The following is a 5,246-nucleotide window of genomic DNA, read 5'->3' on the forward strand; positions in this document are numbered from 1 at the left end:
CATACCATCATGATGAATCTGTTTTCATTTGTAATCTCTTAGCAATTTTTGTCTGATCATGTAACATTTACTATTTATAAATATGCATTTTATATTGAAGTGTTACTGCTAATACTACTGCTACAACTACTTCTTCATACATTCATCCATTGATTCCATCCAATGCTTGACATGATTCATAGTGATGAATCTGATTTCATTATTATGCATTTTTTCCTGATCATGTCACCTATTTATATCTGTCTAGATTAATATTTCTAGTGATCTAGAAAATGGTGTATTCATTTTGAGCATAATAAAAGTGTATAAGAAGATCAAGAAAAGACCACCGTGTCCTTAGCTTTTGTGACTTGTTTAACTTCTATAGCCTGCATATAGTACCATTGTGTTATAAAAAGTTACATTGTTATTTTGACTATATGGTATGATTATTTGTATGAAACTGTCCAAGTGAACACAGTTGCAGTCCAAATGATCCCAGTTGATATCCAAGTGAACCAAGTTGCCGACCAATTGAACCCAGTTGATGTCCAAGTGAACCCAGTTGCATTTGAAAATGTCGAAACAGGTATTCCATCATTAAAAAAGAGTTGTATCAAGAATAAAAAGATTACCATTTGTTCACTATGTATGAATCTATTTTCATCTAGAATCTGGCTTCATCGGTACTTATATACTTATCTAGAATCCCATCAAATTATTACTGTTCTTACACATATGTCATCTGAAGCTCAAGTTGCTGGCCCAGTTCTTACAGTCGAAGAAACAGATGACTCGACAAATTGCACTGGATAGTGAAGTAGAACAAATATTCTTAACAAAATGTTCATTGTACATGTATGATGCTCCTCCATTGAACAATTATTTCACAAAATTCAATCTGATTAACCAACCACAATGTTGTGTCAATCAGATGATGGTCGTTAAGTTGTAACTAGATCAAGACGGAAGAAAGCAAAAACAAATATAGATTCAGTTACTGGTGTAGTCAAGAAAGATGTCCTAACAGGAAATGTATCCGGGATTGGTAAGTTATATCTAAATATAATCGAGCTAACATTTACTCTTTATAAATATACATTTTATATTGAAATTAACTAATTGACCGTACAATGCAGCATCAATGGAACATGAAAAAAGTCCTTCAATGTGCACTAGAAGTAAACGTCAATATGGGACAGTAGATGAAGTTTGCCATACGGATAAAGAAACTAAAAATATAGGTGAGAATTCATTATATAAATGATGTGATATTTGTTTGGTTATTCGAGTAGATAAAATAACATGACATATGCATTGCGACACTAACATCTTCATTGTTTGGTTTATAACACTTGCATTAGGAAAAACCCGGCGAAAGAGTATTGCGTTAGATGAAACAAAGGATCGGGGAAAAGATTAAACGAATAAAGGTAAGGAACGATTAGAAGATTTTGATGCAAGTGAAGGAAATCAATACGGATTGGAGAATTTGAGAACTAGAACGTCACCAAGAACATTACATCAGACAATCGTTGGTTTAAATGACGCCCAAAAGAAAGTGGTTAAACAAATGGGGCTTGGCGCTTTATTAGAGATGACAATTAATGGAGTACCATCGAAGCTGGGTTTTTACGTTGTCGACAACCTTGACGTGAAGAAGATGGAGTTGAAGGTTGTGAATGGTGGAATACCAATCACAATTGAATCAATCCATGAATTGTTGGGTTTGAGAATGGGAGGAGTTGATATTCTAGAGAAGGATGAAGTGGAGGATTCAAAAAATATGACAGCTAACTGGAGGAAACAGTTTGATAAGAAAAAGTTCCACAACCTTTGTTTCGAATACCGGTGGGAGGAAGAACATCAACAGTTTCGGGTTGAGATACTCCAAGAAACTCTTTAATAGACGATGTGGTCTCTTCAGTGTGTGACTGTATAGGAAGTTCAATGTCAACCTTTGAATTCCATTGTTCGAGTTGGTCAACAAATCTTGCCAAAATGTCTTTTTCATTTCGGACTCTACCTAAGATACGTTCAAAATATGAATAAGCCAAGCTCATCAATCTCTCTTTCTCTGCATCAACTTCACCATATCTGAAACGTGCTGGTAACCACTCCACGGGAACTATATCGCATCGCCAACGACGAAGTATATATTTATCGGGAATTCTGTCAACCTCGTCATTTAACATCACCTTGAGAGTGTGACGACATAAAATCCCATTACGAACAAAACAATTGCAAYTGCAATCATATGAGTTTTCCATCTTGTTCTTAATCACCTATTACATGGGAGGAGGTTTCATCATATTGTTCGTTAAAATAATATTGTACAATAATGGGTGCAAACCGAAATTGGACTAAGTAAATACCGTGTACTTTGTTGTGATCTTCGAAGCCTTGTTCTTGTGAGTAATGATGTATACTCTAGTTTCACCAATGCCAGTGAATCCATCCCAGCCACAAAGCCAAACAGCCTTTCTTAACTTTTTCTGAATTTTGAAAAATATAGTCCGTGTATAAACCTCTGTTGCATGAGCTTCCAACTTCCAAGGGGACACCAATCGAGGAATCGTGCTCTTGGTTGTCACCTCTAGTGACCCATGTGTTGCCCGTTGACTTTCAATTGCATTATCAAAAGAACGGAGAAAAACAACAAGATCATGCCAAAAATGTGCATAAACGTTAAAAAACTCATTGATGCTCTCCGACCTGGATGTTGTTTTCATTAGGCCTGACATATGAAAATCCTTATAGTAAGCCGGAATCCACGACTCCTTAATATTGTACAATTCATCAAACCATGGATCTCCATGTAATCCCTAAAAATCGATCAGATTGTTCCATTGCATCTCAAATTCATTAGGACCAAGGTGAACGTTCCACACCAACTTATTGAATTCGCTAACGAACTGTGTGCGGTGTTGGAGGTGATTACTAATCTGCGAAGTTAACCATCAAACAATTGCATAAAAAATGAAMATGAACAAAAAAATTACTACAAAAACTATCATCTTAATTACCTTCGATTTCACCTTTTTAGTGATATGTCACATACACAATCTATGCCTGGATTCAGGAAATGCAATGGGAATTGCTTGTTTCATCGACGCACATTGGTCGATGATAACGAAACGTGGTTGACGTCCATGTGCTTTTACAAACGCTTTTAGTACCCATGTGTAATCAACTACAGGTTCATTATGAATCAATGCAGCTCCAACAACAACGGATTTCTTATGATTGTCAATTGCAACGAACGGAACAAATATTATAGCATGCCTATCAAAAATAAACAATGAATATTARTAGAAGGTACAAGATAGAGTATTGATAAAACCAACATAATATTTTAATATCAAGGACAACTTACTTGTTGGTCCTAAACGTTGCATCAAATGATATTGCATCGCCAAATTCCCTATAATTTGATCGTGCAGTCTCATCAGCCCAAAAAATTGCTAACAACTCATTGTCATCACACTTGTACTCGAAAAAAACCTCAGGACAAACCTCCTATTAGCCATCACATTTAATAACATTTGTGCGTCTTTATTGCCAACAAAATATGCCATATCGCGTTTGAAGTTTTGATGATCTCTTACAGTGCCACCCGATGAATCTACACCACCCTTAACGGCTTTCATAAATCTATGAGATTTGGTGACGCCAACCTTGGAACTAGAACCATGAAATACATTCTTATGATCAGCGTAGTGGAGTTGCCTTTTTGAACGGGAAAACCTCATCTCCTCTTTATTAAAAAGGATGTGAYTGTGCTGCTCAACGAACTTGTAAACTTCGTATTRGTTCGGTTCATTAACAAGGTGAATTTTTAAACATGCTCCACAACCGGAACGCTTRATATTTGAATTTCGGATTGTACGACCACCTGGAAGAACATCTAAGGAATCAAAATACTTACTTTGGGGCCTCCCTTCCTTACTACACACATAAAATCGGGAGGTGATACGACCAAGCTTATTTATCTTCTTGTTAGATAAACGTACATCAAAGCCAGCTTCATTGGCATATTTTCGATACATTTTCTCAGCCAATTCTACAGACTCAAAAGAATCACCAACCTTAGGTTTATATTTTACGTCTACACTAGGAAACAAATATTTCGACCCAGCAGACGTTTCCCCCATGTCTTGATATCGATAATCTACAACAATAACCAAAATGAATCTTATATTAATGCAAATGTATCATAAAGCCGCTTTTAGATTAAAAACAGTAACACAACAACATGATTATGTTGGCAAAATACATTATGTAGGTAATAAGACATAATGTAGGTAATCATACTTTGACATATTGGCATATAGCKTATACATKAAATTATTTGCTAATGAATCTAATTTCATTGATTACATTTTAAATATGATGATGATGATGATTATGATAGCTTACTATGTCAACTGTTACTTGCTAAAACATTCATCCACTAATCTTAATGCACCCCATAACATGACAGTCAACGAGCTCACCGTTAACTCCTCTCATGCATCGCGTRCTTGTGCGAGGTGGTCTTGGGTGAACGGTTATCCATGTTAGAAAGGTGTGGTCATGGGTATCATGTTGAGTGCCTAGAAGCATGGTTCAAAGAGCATACAAACTGCCCACTCTGTATAACCCCTTTCTCTCTCTTGTTACATTGTTGCATTGTTGAATTATTTGTTGTTTTATGTGCTGATGAATCTGGTTTCATCAGTTTTGATCATSTCAACTATTTATATCTGTCTATATTAATATTTCCAGTGATCTAGAAAATGATGAATTCATWTTAATCAGAATAAAATTGTATAAGATGATCAAGAAAAGGCGACCACGTCCTTAACTATGTATGAATCTATTYTCATTTAGTATCTGGCGTCATTGGTACTTATATACTCATGTGTATTCCCTCTAAATTAGGCATACCATCCACTTCTCGCACCAAAACAAAACACTTCCTTTTGTCTAATTCATATTCTTCATCTGAAATTGCTAATGCTCCTGCTACTGCTACGGCTAATGCTACTCCTATTGCTATTGCTACTGCTAATGCTACTACTACTGGTACTTCATCATGAATATGGCTTCRTCAGTTTTGATCATGTCAACTATTTATATCTCTCTCTTGTTACATTGTTGYATTGCTGAATTATTATTGGCATACAATGTTCAACCGGGTATTGCAATTGCATCAAATCGATACTCATTATGGACTCCCTCTAAACTGATTCTGCTACTGCTATTGCTTCATTCATTCATCCATT

This window comes from Cynara cardunculus (genome assembly GCF_001531365.2).
Source record: "Cynara cardunculus var. scolymus isolate 2C chromosome LG 3, CcrdV1, whole genome shotgun sequence".
Lineage (NCBI taxonomy): Eukaryota > Viridiplantae > Streptophyta > Magnoliopsida > Asterales > Asteraceae > Cynara > Cynara cardunculus.